The sequence below is a fragment of the Myiozetetes cayanensis genome, unplaced genomic scaffold (assembly GCF_022539395.1).
Source record: "Myiozetetes cayanensis isolate MyiCay16 unplaced genomic scaffold, myiCay2020 scf3, whole genome shotgun sequence".
NCBI lineage: Eukaryota > Metazoa > Chordata > Aves > Passeriformes > Tyrannidae > Myiozetetes > Myiozetetes cayanensis.
This window is the reverse complement of record NW_026087521.1, coordinates 52,055,304-52,078,581: the sequence shown is the minus strand read 5'-3', so window position 1 is coordinate 52,078,581 and position 23,278 is coordinate 52,055,304. Positions and strand designations below refer to the sequence as shown.

Here is a 23,278-nt window from a genome sequence, read left to right as displayed (position 1 = left end):
CAGTGACATCTTCCAAGTATTTTGCTATCTGGGATGTCTACCAGATTCTTATTTTCGTCATTCATGTCTCCTCTTGACATCAGGGATACCAATGCAGAGAGGTACATCTCAAGCCACATCGTAATTTTCATCATGACCACTGCTTGGTTAGTGTCTCAAATGATCAGGTTGTCCATGCTTGTACAGGGGTGACCACATGAAAGGCAATTTCAGTATACTTCCTGAGGTTCCCCAAAACTTCTTCTCCTACCTTCCATTCCATTTCCTTCTGGACACTTGCACTGACTGGCCATTAACACAAAACAGATGGACACATCCTGTTCAGAAAGGAGGGATGCAGTGTCTGCATGAGATGCAGGGGTGATTAGAGACAGCAGAGAGGAGTGCGTGTGTGCATTAAGAGGTAAGCAGTAGGGGAAGAAAGTAGGAACAGCACCTCTCCATGTACCTCTGATATGCTGTTCCCACACTGAATCTGTGAGCTATGAACTAAAACTATAAATCACTCATCCACAATCCAGTTATCTCATTCAAAGAGTGTCTGCTTCTCAGCCATGGCCCTTCTGGAAGAAAAGTTTCATAGTGAGGCAAGTTCCCTTGGCACACTCCCACCCTGCTACTTGCCCACTGAAATACCTGTGAGGTAGGCAGATACAGCATGAAGGGGGTCCTTTCCCTAGCTTGCCCCTGACTGCCTGGGGCCATCTGCCTGTGACAGATGAGCAGCTCATTATCCTGGTCCTTTGGCTGCGGTCACTGCTGTACAGTGCACGTTAACATTGGCACTCTTTGGGGCACTGGGGAGGTCTCCAGCCTCAGATTTCAGCTTCTTTCCCAGCAGATTCCAAACACTGAGTTCCTCCTACCCAAAAATGCTGGAGGAGGAGGCAGAGCCCGCATGCACCTCCCAGGTGATGATACCAGCACACAGCCTGAGCCTCTTGATTGGAATTAGCCAGGGAGGGAAGAGGCAGTGCATCTGGAAACCCCCTCATTGTGTGCCATCCTTTCCCTACTTCCTTTTTTCCCCCCCTTCCCTGCTCTGTTTCTTGCTGAATTTGAGCCTGATTAATTCCTATGTAAAGAACTGAGCTGCTTGGAGAAGGGTGTCTTTTTTATGGGCTTGTGTGGGATAACTAGTTAGAGGTTCAGCTGCCTAGGCAGGGTGAGGGGACATGCAGGCTCCTTGAAAATCTGCTCCCGGTGCTGAGTGTCTCAAAGGCTTTGCTGACCTGGCTCAGGAAGGTGTTTGGCCATTGGGGTGTCCAACCTTGGCTTGTTTAAGATGCTGTGACATTGTGGAGCTGCCCTTTTCTACAGGCTGATATGCTGTGCCAGGCTGATCCCCCTCCCTGGCTCAACCCTGCTGGGGTTCATGAAGGCAGTGTTCGTCCCACTTTAGCCCCTGCTTTGTCTGAGCTCAGCACAGAGTGCTGTGATTCTGGATGCTATTTGCCTGTGCTACCACACCCTCTCCTCCAATGCCTCCTAGCTCCTCTGGGCGATGGACGGGGAAAGGATGCAGAATTTAGGTCATTAATGCGCTAACTGGGAATATAAGAGAACAAGATCCAGTTTTTGCTCTGCCACAGGCATGCTGTTAAAACCACTTCTCCCTGCCTCAGAGTCCCACCCTGTAAAATGGGGGTGACAGCACTTCTCTGCCTTGTGCTGTACAGGGACGTGTTAAAGAGGGCATGGTGTGGGTGCGCTGGTGCCAGCGGCTGTGCGAGTGCACGGAGTAGGTGAGTGACGGATGGCAGCGGTTCAGAAACCCGCTCTGTGAGGGGAAGGCCTTGATGTCACTTCTTGCGCCAAGGTCACTCGGCAATTCTCTGACGGACATCTGTGGCCTGCTGAGATGGTTCGGCAGCGTCCCTGGCACCTGTGCTGATGGAAGCAGGGAGGGGGGATGGAGCAGGTCAGCAGTGCTGCTGAGGTCTGACACAACAGCCTTTCACTGCACTGCGCGTGTGGTTTGTGGAGGGAGAGTAAGAGATGTGTGCCACCCTATAGTTAATACTCCTGAATGCCTGAACAAGAGCAAATTATTATCTAGGAGGGTGTGTAGGGCTCTGAGAACCCCCCAAGGGAGTGAGAGCAACATCTCCTCTGTGCTTTGCCCTCCCCATTCTTCCCGACTCAAGTTATTTCATGCTGTGAACCTTGAAACAGGCATGTGTTGAGCTCTCTGGCTTCTCCCATGCTCCTCTCTGAGAAACTTAAGCCACATGCTTCCACTTCCTCCCTGTAGCTCTTCCATTACCGTTTGGGATCTCCCCTCATCCCTTCTCAGGCTCACCCACCAGATCTTCCTTCTGTTTCTCAGTCTCTCTCATTCATCACTGCCACCTCCCTCTCCCTTGTGTATCAGTGTGGACAACCTCAGAACAGGGTTGTCCACACTCTGCTTTGGGGTGTGTGGGCTGCAAAGGAGGCAAGGAGGAGCATTGTCTTGTTTCAGGACAGAAGGGATGCCCAGGTTCATGGAAAATCCCCTGTAAGCAGTCCCCGCATCCCCTGGGTATTACTGGGAGTCTTTAGATAAGATCACCACTGTTTGCTTGTTGCCTGCCCAAACTTTGGAAAACACAGTCTGGGGGTGTAACAGGCACCTTCCCAGTGCCTGGACTAGGACAGAAGTAGCCCAGTCAGGTCATTAAGAGCAGAGACAACCTACCATACTGCCAAGATGGACTGCATGTCTAAGATACACGAGATTAAATGTCAACTTTGCCTTCATCGTTTAGAGAGACCTCTTTCAGTGTGGCCAGGTCATCGTTTGGGTACATGCTGTCTATCCAGGGCAGCTGGCAGCTGGCAGCTCTGCTGCAGCGAGACTCAGACCAAGTTACCCCCGATGAGAACCTGGCTCATATTGTTGGTGATGTGGTGTATTTTTGTGCTGCTTTGTGCAGCCCTGTCTCTTTCAGAAGTCTCGCTTGCCTGCAGAGTGCAATCCATTGCAAAATAGTAAGTTCCAAAGAATGAAAAGCTACTCCCTTCCTGCAGGGTAGGAACACTTTTAAATGGTCAGGACCATACATCTGAAAACTGGGAGCCAGAGGCAGAGGCAAAGACATCCAAAAGGAGAGAAGCAGACAAAGAGGGATGAGAACAGAAAGACCTGTTTTCCCAGAATGATTTGTGATATTTCCATTTATGGAGAAAAGCAATCCACTGAAAGCTTTTCTTCAGTATCACTCTCTAGTTTAGCAGAGGTTTTGGCATGATAGCTTCTAGAGAAATAAATAAAGGGGGCTGGATATAGCTGTTGCCTCTAAAAGCTGAGAAAGATGGTTTGATGTTGGACAAAGATTCAGTATCTGTTTCCATCACACACTCCCTGTATCATTTTAGGCAAATCACTTAACCTCCCTCTTCTTTCACTCATGATGGGAATAATGGTGTTTCACTGCCTCAGGGAAATAGCCTGAGGATACTTATATTAAACATATGAAAGTGATCCGATGCTGGATCATTTGGACCAGATGATTGTCCCCACTGTCTAGGTCAAATGTAACATGCTGATTTTTGATGTGACCTTTTCCCTACGTGAAGGCTATGCACATGTGAAAGTTCTCAGAAGTTCCCACCTGTGATTCCTGCCTTAGGAGTAAACTTTGTTGCAGACTGAACTATATTTGATATCTACACACAAAAGATATATGAGAAATGGCAGGTAGTCAGACACAAGCACAAACGTTTCTTTCTGCCCCACGACTCTGTTTCTGAGCAGAGTCCGTTTGGTACCAGTGGTGAAGTGAGGCTCAGAGCCAGCCTCTGGGCTAGAAAGACAAATTCCACAGCTATGTGGCAAACTTCTGGCATGTCCTTCTTACACACATTGGCAAAAGGCTTCCAAACCAGGAGAGGAGGTCTGGCATCCCTGTCAAAAACTGACATTGGTGACACTGAGTTGTTAATGCCCAACTTGACATGACTGCAAGAGAAAGGAATGAGGTTTCATGAAGTGCTGAAGAAAGCCCTTTGAAGGCACTTTGATTGCTCACCTCCCTCCCAAGAAAGAAACACTCAAGAGCACTCATCATTTTGGGGGATTTGGAGCTGATGAAAAGCACAGTGGCAGGGAGCACAGACAGTGCTCGCAGGCATCTGCCTTTACCCACCTGTGCTGACGTGCCCAAAAGAAGGACTGGCCCTTCAAAAGGGCTCATTATTCCTCTTGGGGAATTTTTCCATAGATAACACCTTACAAAAATGAGGCCATCTATTCATGTGCCTCACTGTGCAGGTTACAGTGTGTAGGTTTAAACCAGCAAATGTAGTCATTGTGCACAAGGGATGGTCATTCTGGGGCTTGAGCCGGTGCTGCTCTAACAGCTTTGACCCTGCACAGCAGCAGGAGGTGCTGTGCTGGTGGCAATACCTTTTGACCCAGGTGGATAATTTTGAGACCGAAGAGTCTGAAGTCTTCATTAGGAATGTTTCCACTACAAGGTGAAGCTCAGTGGGGCTGCAAATGGAGTCTGAGAAGCTGAGCCTGAGGCAACAGCAGAGATCCCATGGGAACAATGGATCATCAGAAATCTTGCCACCTTCCCATCTAAATGCAATACACCTGCTTTGATGTGGTTTTCTTCAATGCAAACATGCAGCAGTGCATATGTTAAAAAAACCAAACAAAATCCTAGCAACATAACCAGTATGTTGTATACGTAATTCTTTCCCTGGGGAGAGGATAAAAGAACAAACCACATGTGACTGATATCAAGCCCCATCACTTAATGTGCCACTGGAAATCATTCAGATATTGTGCTGAAGAAGCCTGTAAAAGAACTGGTGCAAAATAGAAATTGATCTTATAGTTATGAAAGAGTATCTGCCCTGCCTACAAGGTAGAACCATAATACCAGCTCTTCTCATGTTATTATTAATAATCGTGTTTATTACAGCTGTTGCTAAGGATCAAGTAATAAAGGGAGTTGCAGTAAAAATGGTACAAACACTGCCTTACAGACCATTTCTGCCTTGATGAGCATGAAGGAAGAGGTTTATCACAGCACATTAGCAATGACCAAAGCTACAGCAACAAGATGGCCTGAACATACCAGTTCTGGAGAGGTTAATTTAGTCAGGAGATGGTTGATAAATAGAAAAAGAAATGCAGACATAGATGGGAGAAATAAGTGGGCGAAGCCAGTATGGGGCAGCACTGAGGGGGAGATGATGAGGTAGAAAAAGAGGGATATAGAGTGAGTGATAACCAGTGAGCAGCAGGGAGATTAATCCCATCCAAGCTAACACCAAGCTCCTGTTCTGCCTTTTTCAGCTCTTCTCACTTACTCCTTGCAGCCATCCCTGACAATCACCCCGTGAAGGAGAGGGGTTTGATGACAGAAGAATCATGGAATCATTAAGGTTGGAAAAGACCTCCAAGATTATTGAGTCCAGCCTTTGACCCATCATCACAATGCCAACTAAACCACAGCACTAAGTGCCATATCCAGTCATTATTTTGAACACTTCCAGGGGTGGTGACTTCACCACTTTCCTGGGCTGCCCGTTGTAATGCTTAACCATCCTTTCAGTGCAAAGGCAACACATGCCCTGCTGTAGGTGCTCAGGTCCCTCCCGTGGAGCCCCAGCAGTGTGGGAGTGCAGAAGAGCCCCCTCACATCCTGGCGTTGCCTGCACGGTTCCCTGCAGCGCTCTGCTGCAGCAGCCAACAGGGCCCACGCTGCATTACTGCCGGACTCTGTGCTGCTGTCAGCCTTGATCCACTTTGCATTTTTCCTTGGAGGCGGCAGCCCCCTCTCCTTCCCACCCCGCTCGATACCTCTGCTGTGTGCTGCTAAGTAGCCGATAGACTCTGCCTCAGAGCTGGCTATAGCTGTTCCACGGACGTGGGTGGAGATGCAGTGGTAGCAAAACCTTTTATTAAGATTATATGAAGATTTCCATTTATAAACACCCTCTTTTTACAGGGTTGTAATTTTCAAAAATATCCTAGCTATGGCTTGAAATTTCCCATGCTTTGTCACAGGCAGAGAGTAAGATTGGCTGGGAAAATTGGGCAAAGGCTCTTGAATGCATTTTGGTGCAAACACAAATCCAGCACATTTGAGTTTTACAAGCTGAAATATTGCGAGTGGCTGGATTTCAGAGACTGCTAGACATCTGTCCAAGTCACAAATGAAAAACCTCAACGACAGCAATAATAAAAATCATTCAAAAAATCCTTTTTTTGCAGACATCCAGTACAAACGTCTCCCACGGTAAACAATTGCCTCTATTTTCTAGACTTTGCCAGAATCAAACCTGAGCTGAATTTCTTCTTAAAATAGTGCTAAACACAAAAATGTATTAGGCTTATCTAAATCATCTAAAGCTGTGGATAACTGTGCTCCTCCAAATGTTCTATTTCTCTCATTTCCCATCAGTGCTGGCATTCTGGAATTGAAACCAGTTTTATAAATGCACATGTACCAAATGCATATTACAATTTAATTTATTTGTCATTTTGTAAATGATATTTTCCTTTGTGATTCAGTGAATGAGTAAAGCATTGACAACATCTCTGATTCCTCAGCAGAGAGATCAGAAACTATTTCTACAGTTGTTAGAGTGACCAGTGTCACTCTGGGTGGGAAAAACATATGAATTTTCTGGCATACAAGCCCTGTCGCAGAGTTTTCAAGGTATATTCACTGAGTTAGTAAAAGCTACTGCCTTTGCATTGGAAGAAGAGGCAGAAATAGATTTTAAATGACTGGAAACCAGAAAAAGAATTGAGAAAAGGGCTTGTAAATAGTTGTGCTCAGATGCTGTAGCACGATGTTTGGTTTCAAACTCCACAGACACAGCTTAAGAGCTGAAGCTGCTGTGGTGGAGGTTGGAGAAATGAAGGCAGAAGTTGATCAGGACATGCAGAAAAGTCCAAGCAAAACAGAAAAGGCAAGTGAAAGAAATCAAGATATTATTGTGGATTTAAAAAAAAAAAATCTGTCAATTTGTAGCAAGAACATTTATGTGTGTGTGTGTAATGAGTCAAATGTGACACTACAACTGTGAGCCGAGTGACAGGGAGGGTGATGCAATTATCTGCAGTGAGAGAGAAGTGATGTGCATAAGGTGTGGGAGGAGAGGAGATGCTCCATACCTACCACAGGCAATACCAATCCACCGCTGCCCATCCAGATGTTAGAGGAAGGGAGATACTAATGTAAGCCTGGAGGGAAAGGGGTGGATGGGATGAAGGGAATATTTAAGAGCTGTTGTTTCTCTTTTCATTTTTTTTCCTTTTCCCTATCACAGCAACAATATTGTAACTAGGACAGGTTTTGCATATAGGGTTACAGCATCAAACTCTCAGAAATCAGAGCATGTAAACAACATCCCAGCTGGATGAGGACATAAGGACTGAACAATCTCAAACTTGGACTCAAAGACCCAAAGCTCAGATGGATTAATCTCTCCTTGGAAGCATGCAGAGGAAAACCATGGGCTAGAAAATGCGTGACTTAGTCCATCCTATCGGGTTGCATTTTTCTGCTCTGTGTTGCTGATCTCTGAGTGTGCATCAGAGGACAGAGTCAGGCTCACCTTGTGCAGTAGGTCATGTTTTGGGTCTGTAACAAGACTGTAACTCTAGCAGTCGTTGGAATTAACTGTGCACAGGCACAGATTTAACAGGCAAGAAAAGAGGACAAAACAGCCCTCCTTACATGGTGAAAAGCATCCTGTGCAGTCTGGGACAGTGCCACAAGCTGTGCATGCCTTGGTTCAGATGTAAGCTGAACCTCTAGCTCAGTGGGAACTTGGGCTTGGCAATTCCCAAACTCCAAATCTTGAATCTTGCAATTGTAATGCTGTGTTCACAAGGCTTTTTGAATGCAATTTCCTTAGTCATTTTTAAATTATGACGGAGGAGAAAAGACACTTCAAATCTTTCATCTCCAGCTCCACAGTGCATTTGTCTCTGACATATCTGGCTGGATCTATAGGGAGACGGTGTCCTCAGTTAAACTGGTGTAAATCTAGTGTGACTCTGAGCTGCTCCTTCAGCAGTGATGGCCACAAACAAGAGAGAAATTAGGCTTGCAGCTGTTAATTAGCTTATGAAGTATGTGGTGTGCTTTAGGGTCCTTCAGGATGCAAAGCACTATATAGAAGTTTTTATTAGTTATTAATAATAAAAATACCCGAGAACCCCAGGGAAATAATCCAAAGAATGGAACAAGTCAATGACAGAGGCAGCTTTCAATTCATCCTCCCTCTTCTGTGCCACTTAAGCTCTCCTCCCCCTTCTCCTCCAAGGCTCAGACACATGGAGGAAGGGAGAGCCCCCCATCACAAGTGTTTTAGCAAGTTGGCAGTCTCAGCAAGTCTCCTGTGTTCTCCCACACAATATCGTCAGCCTGCAGTAGGAATTGTGAAATCTGTAACGAAATTGACATCCAGCAGTAGAAATTCTGGGGAATAGCAGGGCGTGGGATATCCTCAGCTCTCATGGAAAATTGCAACCCTGCTCCACTGATCCTGAGCACCTTTCGTTTCAGTGCCCTCCCTTCCTCTGGGGAAAGAACTGGGGAGGTGGGCACTGCTTGCTTTCTTTGAAGATCTCTAGGTGAGAGCTGGGGGTACTTCTGCTGTTGCCTGAGTTGGAGTGAATGGCTCCACTGGGGATTCACAACCTGTTTTGCCTATTCCAGCCCAGGAGATGGGTATGGAGCCTATTTTAGGTGAAGAAATAGAACAGGAGAAGGGCTGGGTTTTCTCTAGCACTTTTTTACCCCAGGGAACCCAAAGCCCTTCATGCAACACTGAGAAAGGTCCCCCAGCGAGGTGGCTCCACAGATGAGTGTGGCAGCCATTACACGCTCACTGAGCTCGCACTCGCCTGCCCTCGGAGAACAGAGGCGGCTTTGCCCAGGCAGGGAATATTGGTTATCCCTTGCTCTGTTCAGAAAGTGCTCTGGGATTTTTGCTATCCCTTCAGGCAGCCCACCAGAGATGGCCAGGAGGGAACTGGGTGTAGGATTTCCTTGGCAGAAAGCCCTGCCGACTGCAGCGCTTCAGGTTGAGCTGCAACGTGCAGGGCCATGCACTCACAGAGCTTTTCTGCACTGTGTCCTTTGTGCCCTGAAACGCACCACTTACAAATCAGAAAATTAAAGCCCCAAGGAAGAGGTCAGGCCTTTCCAATTTTGCAATTTCCTCTGGCAGTCACTATATCTTGCCCTGCAGCACTGGTGGTTCAGGAGAAGCTCGATTCCAGAGCAGACTCCCCGCTGTGCTCGGGGGAACACCCTGGGATGAGGAGAATGTCAGTGTCCTGAAGCTCTTTAGGATGTTCACCCCTGGTAAATCCACTCCTGACCTGTACCTCACTCACCAAACTATCCAAAGCCTCCCAAATGTTCCTAAAGTGGTAAAGAATAAGAAACTGGAGGGAAAATGGGGTAGGAAGAGCAGAGGACTGACATGATGTACAGCAAGCCCCTTCGTACAGACAGCTGATGAGTAAGCCACTAGCCCCCAACTATCCCAGAAAGGGGAGTTCTCTACCTTGGCAATGTCTGCAGGGTAGAGACATCCTCCATTGCTACCCTTCCCAATCAGCCTGAATTCTGAATCCAAACGTGGATTAATACTGTTTCTTGCATTTCCCAGCTATGCTAGAATTTGGGATTTGAAGAGTTGTCTGGATTATATGTAGGGGTTCCAAAACGTTTTAGGCTCATATCTTCCTCATATTTTGGTGCAATTGTTGGCAAGTTACATACTCAGTGTAACAACTAGACTGATCTGTGAAAGTTGTAGGAAATCATTGCCCTCTGTGCTGAAAGAGCCACGACAGAGTTTGCTTTGTTACGCAGATCATGCTTATTTTGTACTTGGGTTGCTGGAATTCAGAAAATGTTGGTAAACACAGCCTATATCCCACAGGGCTGCACAGGGTAGTTGGCCCACGTGAGAATGATCAAATTGCCTTAGCACAGCTATGCTGTGGCTCCCAATGTCTCTAAATGAGCTGCTGCTGCTTTTCTAACTTGCTGCTTTAGTCATAATCCATATCAAACACTGGGTGTTAAAGTAGATATTGCACAGATTTGATTTTAGGTCCCTTTTTATGCAGCTGAGCAAAAAACAAATGCCAAGCCTTGTGAGTGCTGTTAGCTTTTAGAGGCTGCTATTAGAATGTTAATAATTTTATTATTGTTATTTCTTCAGGGTTGCAAGTACCCCAGTGATTTACAAGGAAACAAAGTCACTTGGCCTTCTCTTGAAGCTCTTACAACAAAAGTTAGACTTAAGCACAGCACTGGGCTTATTTAACAAGCAAACAGTGCCAGCAGGGTGTTTGGAAAAGGGAAGTTTATAGCAGCACAGAATCATGAGACATTTACGGTTGTGTGCATGAGTGTATCCTGTTAGTTTATGTTGGCTTTTAAAAAGAGAAGCATAGAGGGGAAAGGTGTTCTAGACTTAGTAACAAAACCTGCAAGAAAAATGAGCGGAGGTCAATGAGGGAAGGATGATTTGGAAAGGGGAGGTTGAAGAGAAGGCTGCAAAGGAGGAGTGTGAAACTACCTGTGGCACAGCCAGAGAAGGCATACGGGGGAGCAGGTACTGCTGCTCAGTCATAATAACCCCTTTGAAGCTTGACTGCAAGTCGTGCTTCTCCACCAGTATTTTTTCATCCATTGAGCACACTAATTTATTACAGAAGAGTCTGTAGGTGTGAGCGATGTGCTAAGGCTAATCTCTGAAGCTTTTTCAGCTACTCTATACATTACATTACTCTGACGTCCTGGGGAGGAGGCTATTCATAATGGGATAAAATTTACTCATGATACTAGACTGGGGAATATTATTTCTAAAGTGATCTCGTCCAGTTACATTGAGTTAGAAATGTGAAAGGCTGTTTCAGGGTTTTCAATCATGCCCAAGCAGGTACCAAGCCACCTTCGTGGTGGGTATTGTATTACCCAGACACAAGCCCATGAGAGCTTCTTACATCAAATTGTACCATCTGTGCATCCTCACCTACACCACACGTGGAGTAATGGTACGTCTCAGAACTGAAACTTCCCTGCTTGAAAGTCTGTAAAACAAGAGCTTACTTCCTAAAGACTGCCAAAACCCAAATCCCTTCCATATTTGCCCACTTTTCCTTGGAAAAAATTGCTAGTTCTCCACTGAAATCACCTCCCAAGTTTCCAGTTTACTGCTGTAGCTGCAGCAGTCTGTGAAGTAACAACACAAGTTGTGCTGCATCCTAGATCTTAACCTCATTCTCTTACCTTTGAACTCAGTTGCCAGACAAGAAATGTGCCAAGATCAAAGAAAGGCAGCACCTCAGTCTCACTGTGTGTTTGTCTCTCCATGAGTAAATCCCTTTTCTTTTTGTCTGAGCCACAGCCACTGCTGAAAGTCGCTCTTGAAGCTGGTCAGCGTTTTTCAATGAAAATTTCTCGGAGAGATACAGAGTCTTTGACCTGATCACCTGATCATCCCAGGGGAATAAAGTGAATACCTGAGCTATTTGCTTACTGGCAATTTCAGAGCATCTAACTCATGGTTTTGGTATTAAAAAAATGACTTTAAACCCCATCTTTGTTCCACTCCAGTGTGGAACAGGAAGCTTTGTAAATCTAGAGTTTCGCGGGATAGGAAAGAAAGTACTTCTCCATTTTTTCCAGCCTGCTCTCTGCATCCACTTGACTTCATGTCAGCTCCCATGCACCTTACTTAGCATATGTTTTCGGCTTCTCTTTGGGTCCTGCTGGGACAGCTGTGGCCGCTGAGGGCATGGCTGGCCAGCTGTTCCCTGGGGAACAGCTTGTCCATTTAACTCTATTCACAGTTGCCACCTCTCAGTCCATCAGTCTGTTTCTTCAGATCTGACCTCTGAGATCCATTGTGCACCAAGACCTCTTGATCAGCACAGTCTTGGAAGGCGATGGCCTTGGTTCTGCTAAGCCAATATTAGAGCCATGTCAACCTCAAACACGGAATTCAGCCTGTGCATTAGTGCCTAGTCCAAACTGTCTCTCCTGGAGGCCCTTTTAGTGAACACCAAAATGAATTTTGGCCAAGCTAAAACCAAAACTGTGCAGGTTTTCCACTTATTTCCTCTCTGACCTGACATAACAAAAGGATTGTGCAAATGCCTCTTCAGGGCTGCCCTCCACTCCTACTGAAGGGCTCATCTTTTCCTGTAGTGCACTTCATGGTTCACTGCGGAGCAGAGGCGATTAATACGTTATAGCGAGAATGAATGACTTTGCCTAACACCGGGACCATGTAACAACCCCGGCCACTTAGAGATTCCCCTGTGGAGTGGGGGGGGAAGAGGAAGCATTTCTTGACTAGCTGGAAGCCTACAGAATACCTGTGGAGACTGGCAGGGAAAGCGAGTGAGCTGGGACTGGATGCCTTCCAAGCATCAGAGCAAAACTGAGTCTCTCAGTGGAGGATGCTAAATTTTGACAACGGGAAAGAAACAGACAGACAAGGGGTGAGTGGGAGGGGAAAGCCTTTCCCTGATAATGCTGTCTGCTCGTAGCGTTAAGAATTATTATATATTTCCACATGCTACCGTGTGTACACAGAATTTTACTGGCAGCTAAACAGTCAGAATTTTTTGTCCAGGATTTTGTAATAAAAAGACCCCAGCCTTTGGTACACTAGCAAGTGAGGATGCTCATCTCTTCAGAAGAGGCTCTCAGCAGCTGTTAGGCAGTGGCTACAGGGCCTGGATCCTGCTTCTGGTGAGGTCAGTGGGAAAACAGTGGGGACAAGATTAGGCTTGAGACATTCAGGGTGGAATGAGGGAAGGAAGTGCCTGAGAAAGGTCACAGGCTGAGTTATGGCCTGTTCATGTCTTGTTTGCTCCTGGCTTTAGCAGGGTATCTCTGAATCATTCCTCATTCTAAAGATATAATACAGTAAACAAATTTAATAGTCAGAAGGGGCAAAGCTTGCCAAGGGCATAGGAGAAGTGGAAGTCATTTACGCAGGAAGACTAACTGCAGTAAATGAGTCCTGAGGGCAGGCACGAGGGAGGTGAAAAAGGTTGTGTGCTGGAAGGAGAGGAAAGGACAGCAGGAGAGGAGGAGCAGAGTCATTGCTGCAGGGTGATGGAGGGGGGTCGGAGAGAGGCAGATGAGCTGACTTAGCACCAAGTAGGATGGGAGAGGAAGGAGGGAGCAAGCTCCAGCAGAGCCACGTGAGGCCTTGAAGCTGAAATGAAGAACTGAACTTTGATGTAGAAGGAGACTGGAAGTCAGCACAGGAATTTGAGAAGAAGGAATGACACAAGTGGAACAGCAGGTAAGGAAAAGATAATGTAGCTGCTGCACACTGGGTGTTTTAGTGAGAGTATTAAGCCTCCCCTATAGTCCTGCTGGGCCTCTCCAGCTCTGAGAATTGAGTGGGTTTGTGCTTTCGTGATCTGGTCTAAATAGCTTGGTAAAGCATCTTCTCTATACTGCTTTTGCCTAATCAATCAGCCACACATTAGGAGTGTTAACTCGTAAGGGGAGGCAGTTGCTGGGAAAGGGCTGTCTAAGAGCAGTGGGATGGGCCACCACAGCAGCAGAACAACAGGTCACCCAGGGGCTGAGGATCTCCCATGGTAGCCCACAGCCTGGAGGGTGCAGAGCGTTTCTACAGAGAGGAAAGCAGTGGCATCACCTCCTGACTTCCATGACTTTCCCAAAAGTGGATGAAGGGGATAATCCCAGCAGTAGAGCGTTCCCCACACCCTGCAGGTTCCAAAGAAGATCAATACCACTGTCTCTCTTGTTTATGGCGTCTTTCCTTGGTCATGCCTTATCAAGGGTGCTTCCTGCAAGACAGAACTGCCAGAATAAGCAAGGAACGTGGCTTCTTTTGAGAGAAGTTCCATCTCCCATCTCTGAAATCTTCAGTAGATTCTATGTATTTTTTAACAGCTCATCACCCCATTCACTCCTCAAGCAATAGTCTACATGTAAATTTCTTCTATTTTCTCTCCTTCCATGGTCTTTCAGACTTCTTAGTTTTTAGTTTATTGCTCTAGCTCTGGTGACTTTCTTCATGCTACCTCTTCCTCTTTCTTTTCCTTCTTTCCCAACTATTGGCATGCAGTTTCTCAACTTCCATCTCCTGATCTCTAGGACTGTGTCCTAAAGAGCCCAACTTTTGTCTCCCTACTCAGTGCTGCCTTGCTTTATTTGCACCAACCCCTGTTGTCTCTTCATCTCAGGATTACACTAAACTTTGATTCCCTTCAAGCATTTTCCTCATTGCCTATCAGTGCTCATCTGCAGTTTGACTGGCTCCCTCCTTTCATCTCTCAGTCCATTATGGCAATACCTGCAATGCTGTGCTAATCTTCATCTCTGCCCAACACTATCTGCATTAAAAAAAACAAAGCAACAAAGCTAAACAAAACCATCACTTCAGGATCTTCTTCAGGACGCTTTATCAAGTCTCTGATTTTCAATCGTTTGGGTTATACTTTCTGGAACAACAGTATGAGTCCCTCCTCCATATATGCCATGAGACTTTAAGGAGTTTGTTAAGGACAGTCTTGTTCCTAATCCTTCTTTGTTTCTTAAACTGTATTAGCCCTTATTCGCTGTTCCTCTGACACTGCTATTTTCCCAGCACACCCCTGTTCTCACCACCTAGCCCTTTTCCAGGCAGGTATATTACACTTTTTCGTCTTTCAATCACAGATTTCCCTGATTTATGTTATTTAGGCTCAACAACCCCCTTTCCTGAGCCTTTCTCATGCCTTTCCTTCTACTCTCCGAGCAGCCCTGGAAACATCTGACATAATTCAGTCGCTCAAGAAAACAACTACTTCTCTTGACCCTGGTACCTCTCATCATTTAGGCCTTACTCTGTCTTTTTACTTTACTCCTGTTTCCAGTAATTCCATAGCTTCTGGTACTCTGCTCAGCTCTTTGAAAAGAAGCCATTATCTGCTGTGTCCTCAGGCTCCTCCATCGACACTGCCGTTCCACTTAACAAGCACCCAGAGCCTCCTTATTCTTCATAGAGCACTTAAGAGAGTTGCTCCCTCCTATCTCTCCTACATGACTGTCCTCATCCATTTTCTCTGTAGGTTCATGCAGACCGTAGTGCAGGAATCTAATGATCTCCTTTCTGCTAATGATGCCGGTCCCATTTCTTTTTTACCTCATGGCAACTGTGTGAAATGGTTGCCCACTCCATCTGTCTCGAGGTATTCATTGTGATGAAGGTACTCTTGTTTCTTAGCAACTGCTCAACTTTCAAGTGGTTCTTCGGACAGGGATGCCTCTTTTGTGCTGGGATCCCTTCCCCAGGGACAAATGATCCTTTAAATTTTTTTTTCTAATAAAAATTATAATTATACTTAAAATTCATATTGCTTTTCACTCCTGGAGCTCCAAGCATTTTGCAATATCAGTGAGTATTGTTTTCTCCATTGTGGGGACAGAAAAGCTGAGTCACAGAGATATTAGGGCCAATATTTTCATGCGTTCATTCATTTTATGCATCTTCATTTCTGGGAACCCAGTCTGAAATAACTTAACCTAATTGCTTTGCTGTAGGACTTGAAAGGGAGCAGTAGGTCTTGGGCACCTTTGAACAACACAGAATAGAACAGTAGGTGCAAAATATCTCAGCTGAGGCACAGAGAACGGAGTACCTATGAAAATGTAGTTGTATACCATCTGATCAAGACCACAAAGAGCTCCATTACTTCTGACATAAGAGCCAGGAACCTCCATTCATGAGGATACTGCTGCTTCAGGGTCTTCTTTCTGCCTTAAGTGGTGGAGAGCTGTGATGGTGCAAAGCATCAGGGTATTTTAGAAGTTTCAGAGTAACCCTTCCGTTCGTACTGTGACGTATACATACATCCTCAGTTATTTTTATTCTGTGAGAAAGAGAGAAAACAACACTGCCCTAGAAGAACTGGTGGCCTAACAGCTAGGCTTAATATTGAAATAATGGAAACTGGTTCAAAATTCTTCTCACCCAGCAAAGCCTTCACCTTGGATCTCTTGTATTCTAGATGAGTTTGGTTCTTCTGATTGCCTCTTCTCTTTCTCTCCTTCATCTCAGATCTAAGCAACCTTGTCCACTGAGACTAGAAAATATTTTCCTACAGACTGTCAGCTTCAACAAACTGACAGTCACAGAAAAAAAATGTGCTTCAGTAAAAAAATTTCTGTGAGTTCCATCAGCCACTTTAAGGTCAACAGTCCTCAAATGCACACAACCTTTATAACTGCATTGGCTTGTCCCTGCTTACCTGCAGCCTCTCTTGCCTAAGAAACTTTCTGGATTTGTACCAGTTTTGTTCAGTTAACTCCTTCACAGGTAGAATAGTTCCTCTTAATTTAAAATGCTTCAAATAGTCCATATCACTTTCCTGTCCCTCTTCAAAACCTGTTCTGCATACGTTATGTGATGATTGATGAAAAACTCAACATAAGTGCTTCAGCCCTGAAAGCCAAGCACAGAATCCTAGGCTGTATCAAAAGGAGTGTGGCCAGAAGGTCAAGGGAGGTGATTCTGCCCCTCTGCTCCACCCTTGTGAGATCCCACTTGGAATACTGCATACAGTTCTGGTGTCCACAACATAGAGAAGACATGGAACTGTTGGAGCAAGTCCAGAGGATGGCCACGAAGTTGATAAAAGGCCCGGAGCACCCCCCGTACAAAGACAGGCTGAGAAAGTTGGAGCTGTTCAGCCTGGAGAAGAGAAGGTTGTGAGGAGACCTCATACCAACTTTCCAATATCTGAAGGTGGCCTTCAGGGAAGCCAGAGAGAGACTCTTCATCAGGATCTATAGTGATAGGATAAGAAGTAATGGGTATAAATTGAAAGAGGGGAAACTTAAATTAGGTATTGGGAAGAAATTTTTTATTGTGAGGGTGGTGAGCCACTGGAACAGGTTGCCAGGGAGGTGGTGGATGCCCCAACCCTGGCAGTGTTTGAAGCCAGGTTGGATAAGGCCTTGAGCAACCTGGTCTAGTGGAAGGTGTCCCTGGCCAAGGCAGGGGTGTTTGGAACTGGATGATCTTTAAGGTCCATTTCAACCCCTTAACATTCTATTATTCTATGTTAATAGAACATTTTTGTGAATTTTTAACTCATGTTCTCAACCTAGGTATATCACAACAGCAATTCTACCAGTCTCCATTTCTACTGCATGGTCTGACCTTTGAAATATTCTTGTTCAGGTCTTCTCCAAATCTGTGTGTACAACTGACCACAACTGGTATTACATCTTTGCCTTTCCACCTCAAACTCTTAGTTTTCTGTTCATTTTGAGGCAAAATTTTAGATTCCTCTCTTTTATTTTCCAATCTGACTTGTTCCAATCTGCGCTGTTTCTCACATTTCTCTGCTACAGACTGGCTTCCTCAGTGTCCCACAGCTCCAGCTGTTGACATATCTTTTTCCAATACTGCTTCCTTGGCCTGGACTAACATTTCTGTCTCTCTGCTTTTTGGACTCTCTCTCTCTTTTCCCTCTTTCTTGATTTCAATTGATCACAGGTTTGTTTTTCAATTGTTTTTTAAAACTTTAGCCCTGTGTTTTTCCACTGTGAATCCAAGCCAGCCTGCATTCTTCTAGCACACAGTAAAAATGTTACAAAATACAGGACCAAAAAGTAATGTAAAACTGCAATTCCATGCATGGTAAACAGAAAGTCCTTATTTCTTTTGAAGAGCCTGGGAGATATCCACTCCCTCAAAACTATTAACAGTCTCTTCCATGTGTTTTCAAATAATTCTTGGAGAGAAATAATAGTTTCCCTTAATTTGTTTGTTGATTGACATTTTTTTTGACAGCACAAGGGCAATTCAACCTCTGACTTGTTTGCTAATCTGTTTCTGCCAGCATTGCTTTAAGTATATTAGATATGAATTTCAGTTATTTTCTGACTGGACACATATACTAAGTGACTTTTATCCTATACCATCAACTGGAAATGGAAAATATTTTGGTTTCCAGTTCCTCCATGAAAGAAAGAATATATCAAAACTATGCCCCCAAAAACAGAGGCTTTTGCAACTTTTGTTGTTACATACAAATTTTAAGTTTTCCTCAGACAAAAATTTCTAGTAAGAGTTTGGTATTGACTTTAACTCATTAATAGTAGTGTCTCATCAGAGCAAATACTTTTTGATTATAGAATCAACATTTGCTTTTTACAAACATGTTCTCTTAAATGTTGCTGTTTGAGGGAAAATCTGTGCCAGTAAATATGTTGCTGGAACAGTCACAGAAGGCAGACAAATGGAGTGGGAGCACAATTGAAGCAAATTTGTTTAAAGTAAACTGAATGTTCACACACAAATATTTTGTGTGATATTTACTAAAACCTATGTTCTTGCCCATTTAATAACTAAATATTTTTTTGCAAATTAAGGTACAACATCCTGACAACAGGCTCATCAGAGCATAACCTGTTCCTTCAAACGCCAGGAGTTAACCAACAGTGCAAGATGTACCTCACTGAGTTTTCATTAGAAGGGTAATCTTAGGGGTTAGTCTAAAATTCAGGTCACATACACTTTTCACTCCAAGTGCATGTATATGCTCTGTCAAAGTTTGACTGCAACCGCAGAATCCCTCTTTGATGAAGAAAATGTGACTGCAGAATCAATACGTAAGGATAATGACAGGTAGAGGGCATGAATAGCTCCTTTTTCCAGGTGGAAATATACCAGTTTCTCAGTTACTGATCTGTCCAAATATGTTTCTTTTGTTGGCTGCTCCAGGAATGCTGCTGTTGTAGCAGAGGATAGTCTTACAGGTGCTATTAAGGACCACGACACTGCTATCCTGTTTATATTTATATTTATATTGCAAGGGGCAAGTGTGGAGGAGTCCAGTGGTAGTTAAGATAGTTTAAGCTGTGTGAATTATGTACTGGCAGGATAGGGAAAGAGACACGTTGCAGCAGCTCATACTGTCTCTGATTCACTCAGTTCAAGCTGTGAAAGCAACCAAATGTATGCATTTTGCTGGCATTTCTATTAGTTACAAAATTCCATCTTCTCCATCCAAGCCAGTGAAACAGCTCTTTTAGCTTGCTGGATGCAAAGGCTTTGCTCCTGAGTGGGGAAGCCCTGGAATTAAATCCTAGATGCTGTGTGCAGTGAAATGGCTGCAGTAATGGCTGCGGGTAAATAAAGTTGGTATTGGAAACTTATATTGCAAACATCTGATGAACTGTTTAAAAGGGAGGTGACAGAGATGACAGTGTCGCCACATCTAGGTCTGGATCAATCGTGCTACTGTACACCATTACATGCCTAAGATATAGATTATAATGCAGCTATAAAACTGATGAGCAGCCCTGGGAATCACACGTATTTCAAAACAAAGAAACCACCAAGTGCTCGTCTACCATATTCAGCGCAGTGACACCCTGTGCCATGCTGGGTACTAGTGACTGTGAGCAAGAAAATCTGGGGCTATTTGCAAAGCCAAATGACTGGATTCCTCTAGCTGCACAGCATTAGATTTGGAATACAATATCTCTAACATAGCCCCATTTCCTGGCTGGCCTGGGAAGTTAGCTCCAGGCAAGTGGGATTAACAGCACGCCGATACTCACACATGCAAGGAATTAATAGAGGTGACAGTAAAGAGGAGATGCCTGTGACCAGTGCCTGTGACCAGTGCCTGTGACCAGTGCAGCACCTGCTATGACAAAGGGGGAAGTTTCTGATCATACAAGAGGCTGAAGTTGTTACCAGGGGTCTACACAAAACTGTTTGCAGCCCCATGCCTGGAGCATCAGTGTGGAGTACCACCCAGAGGGGCATCTTCTCCCAGGAGCCTGGAGTTTGGAATGGTTCCTCTGGCTGCAGGTTTGGCTGCCCTGACAGGATAGAATGCAGTAGGGCAGCCTAAAGTCTGTTTTGTGTGTTTGTCTAACATGTGTCACAGTAGGAGCTACTGCTTTATGAAATACTTACTGTTTCTAATTGCAACCCAGGGTTTTCCAGACCAGTGACATTGGCTGACAGACGTTCACGTGTTCTCAGATTGCCTTTCACTGTGTTTCTCATCCTCTCATTTGTCCAACAGACCATTGAACTATTGAGCAGCTCTGACTGACACAGTTTTGCAGCTCTGAGACCTACAGCATATGATCTCAGCATATGGGGACTATGATCCCTTGTCACATTTAGGGAAAAAATCCGAAAACAGCTAAATTGGTTGGTGTTGCTGTTAAAACTTTCAGTCCACTTTGCACTGCATGATGAGAGTTGTGTAATCCCTGAGCTGTTGTGCAATTTCCTGAATAAGGAGCTGAATAAATGGGATTTCAGAGTGCTATTTTTTATTTTGTTCTTCCTGACAGGACATTGTACCTCTGTGCAGCAATTCAAGTTCAGTAGCATCCGTGCTGACCAGAGACAACTTCACTGGGTTTATACATCTGCCCTTGCTCCCAGGACTCTGAGGATGCGTTATGATGTGGTGACTTATCCAGCCTAACCCTTTGGCAACTGTAAATGATAAGTTCCTGTTTCATACACAGAAGCCTCTAAGAGGCAACTCACAAAGAGAAGTCCACCCATCCCCAGGACAGAGGGGAGCCCCATGTGCATTTGACTTCAGGGACTAGAAACAGGGTGCGTGGGATTTCACCAACTGGTGCAGAGAGGCATTGGAGATGTTCCCATGGGTTCATAGCCTTCAATTTGCACACAGTGAGCTCCCAAGGAACTTGATTCTGCAGATCATATTTCCCTATCTCTCTTACTCTCTGGCTACTGTGATAAGTTAGATGAAACACTGCTTTCTCTCATATGTACAACCCAGGAAAAGTCATGTAAGATGCTTCCTTTGGCTTTCTTACAAGCACATGGCCCAAGCAGGGCCTACAGCTTATACTGATATGAGATCCAAGATCAGTTGATCAGTTCTTGATCAGTATCCACTGAAGGCTGCTGGAGTGAGGAGCTGGGATAAGTCTCAGAGGTGTGATACACAAGGACAGAAGTTTAAGGTTTTTTAGAAAACAAATGTATTTGGGAGTTTGGGCATAGCTGTTCTACAGTGATAAACCATATTCATTTGAAGTTCTGCTGGGACAGGACATCCATGAAACCTGGCCCCAGCTGGGTAAAGCCCTGAGCAAACTGGCCTGGCCTCACAGCTGACCCTGCTTTGAGCAGTAGCTTGGACTAGAGAATTCGTGAGGTCTCTTCCCACCTGAATGCTCCAGTTATCCTATGATTCAAACTTAACTAACACACATAAATATCTGACCGACCTTTTCTTTACTGACATCCCCCTGCCCTATGACTGGAGGGTGTGTATGAGCAAGCACAACTGGAGGTGAAAGTCAGTGCTATACCATTGCAAAGCCTGGCAACACAGGGATTAAATACATACACAACATGGTAATGACCAGACTAGAAATACCTATGGAGCAGCTCTAAAATTCCATTCTACCAAGGATCTAGCTGCTGAAATTTGTTGTATAACTAGGACTTACAAAGAGAAAAGGGATCAGATTGAAAAACATGTACAGGGAAAATCAGACTTTCTCAGACTGCAAGATGTTGACAGATTTCTGTCAGTGTAACATAAAGTAAAAGAAGCTTCCATGCTAGTCTAAACACATGAAATGGATGAGTGCTCCAACAGATCCACTCCATTGGCTTGTTGGTATGTTCTTCAGAATGGTTAAGCCTCTGAGAACATTTTGGAATGGAAGCCCAGACTTCTCCAAAGATTTATGATGCATTGTTATTATTTCCAACTCACCAGTGAAACTGCATCAGAGAAAAAAAACTGAAACTGAATTCTGACTCAGTCCAGGGGTGTTTTATTCAGCTTGGGGTGACCATGAGTCTCACCACATTTGAGAAGATCAGGGAAACTGGAATCCCAGAATCCCAGTGAAGCAGCCTCAACATCCAAAAAGCAATGCATTTCACTGCATGTTGCTGCATTCTGGTGGAAAGTAAAAAATCGTCTTGCAGTTCATATGAAATTGCAGCTAGAATCCAAAATTTATTGACTGTTAAAATCACCAGTAAGCCCCAGTTCCTTGTCTATCCAGCCTGGGGCATAACTTCCTTCAGAGGCACACCAGAACATTTCTGTGCATGCACTTGCTGTAGAAGACAGAATGGGGATTATCAGTTTTGTCCTTTCTCCAGTGGGGCTTGTAAAAGTTCATTCCATTACTGCACTGATGAGACTGGTGCAGGCAATGAGGTCATGACTGCAGTTACCTTGGACCTTCGAGGGTCTCTGGGGAATCACAGCCCTTTTCTCTAGGAATGCAGCTGCACGCTTTCAACCTGCATTTATCTTACAAAGCAGTGTGTCTCGATTTGAGGTTCTGCACAACAGGATTCTTCATAATGGACTTGACAAATCTGGGGCAGTGCATAGAAAATCTCCCTTCAAGGGAACAGGTTCAGGTGCACCGACACCAATTTTCACTCTTCAGCAGATGGAAGGCTATTTAGAGGTGGAACACTAAAGATGGCATTATTTGCCAAGACTTGTACTCTGGGGTTGAAAGGAAGGGAGCTGTCAAACAGAAAGGTTATGCTGGAAAGAAACTCCCAGACCACCCCAACTCCATTGTGTCAAGAGGACTGAATCATCAGTGACCTTGAGTAGATACTTCTCTAAGAGTGGTAGAGGGCTTCATGAAGACTTGCTGTCCCTCTGGAATGTGTCCAAGGAGAGATATGAGGTGTGTCTGAGGGAAGAATCTAAGATGAAACAAGAAGATTACAGCCATCCCAGCAGATGGAAAGTGGTAGCACTGACTGACCTGACAGACTTGTTTGTGTGTGTATGGTGAAGCCTGGAGATAAGTTGCCAGGGATGGCTGAGCACATTCTGTCCCTGAGGATTTCTGGATGGGATCCTCAGACTGGGATATGTCTCCCTCTGAACTCGATGAAGCATACACTAGTTCCAGACTATGTTGCCACGCTCAATAGCTTGTGGGAGAGGAGCAGTGTAAAGACAGTCTTGCCACTCTGGACTTAAAGAGTTTACTCTGAGTGGGGAGGGAGGTCAGGATCTTCACTCCTCTGCTGCAAGAGGGAAATGTTCCAGGTAGTAATAGAGTCCTGGGGTTTCATGCAGAATAAAGCTAAGATGACCATACTTCTGATGAAAGGCAAAAGGTGAGGGATGAACAGGCTTTTCCTTTCGTTGTCCCATACTTCCAGTAGCTGTTGTGCTCTTTGAGGCTTCTGAGAAACACCTAACTAACTGTGTTAGAATCTTCTTGTTAACTCTCTGTGCTGCTAATGAGAG

The 23,278-nt window shown here is 44.9% G+C and overlaps 1 protein-coding gene across 2 annotated transcripts in view; it reads right to left on the bottom strand.

The window, feature by feature from the left end:
* Window positions 1-23,278, bottom strand: part of CACNG2 (calcium voltage-gated channel auxiliary subunit gamma 2) — a 54,683-nt gene that overhangs the window by 8,459 nt on the left and 22,946 nt on the right. The window lies entirely within an intron of this gene.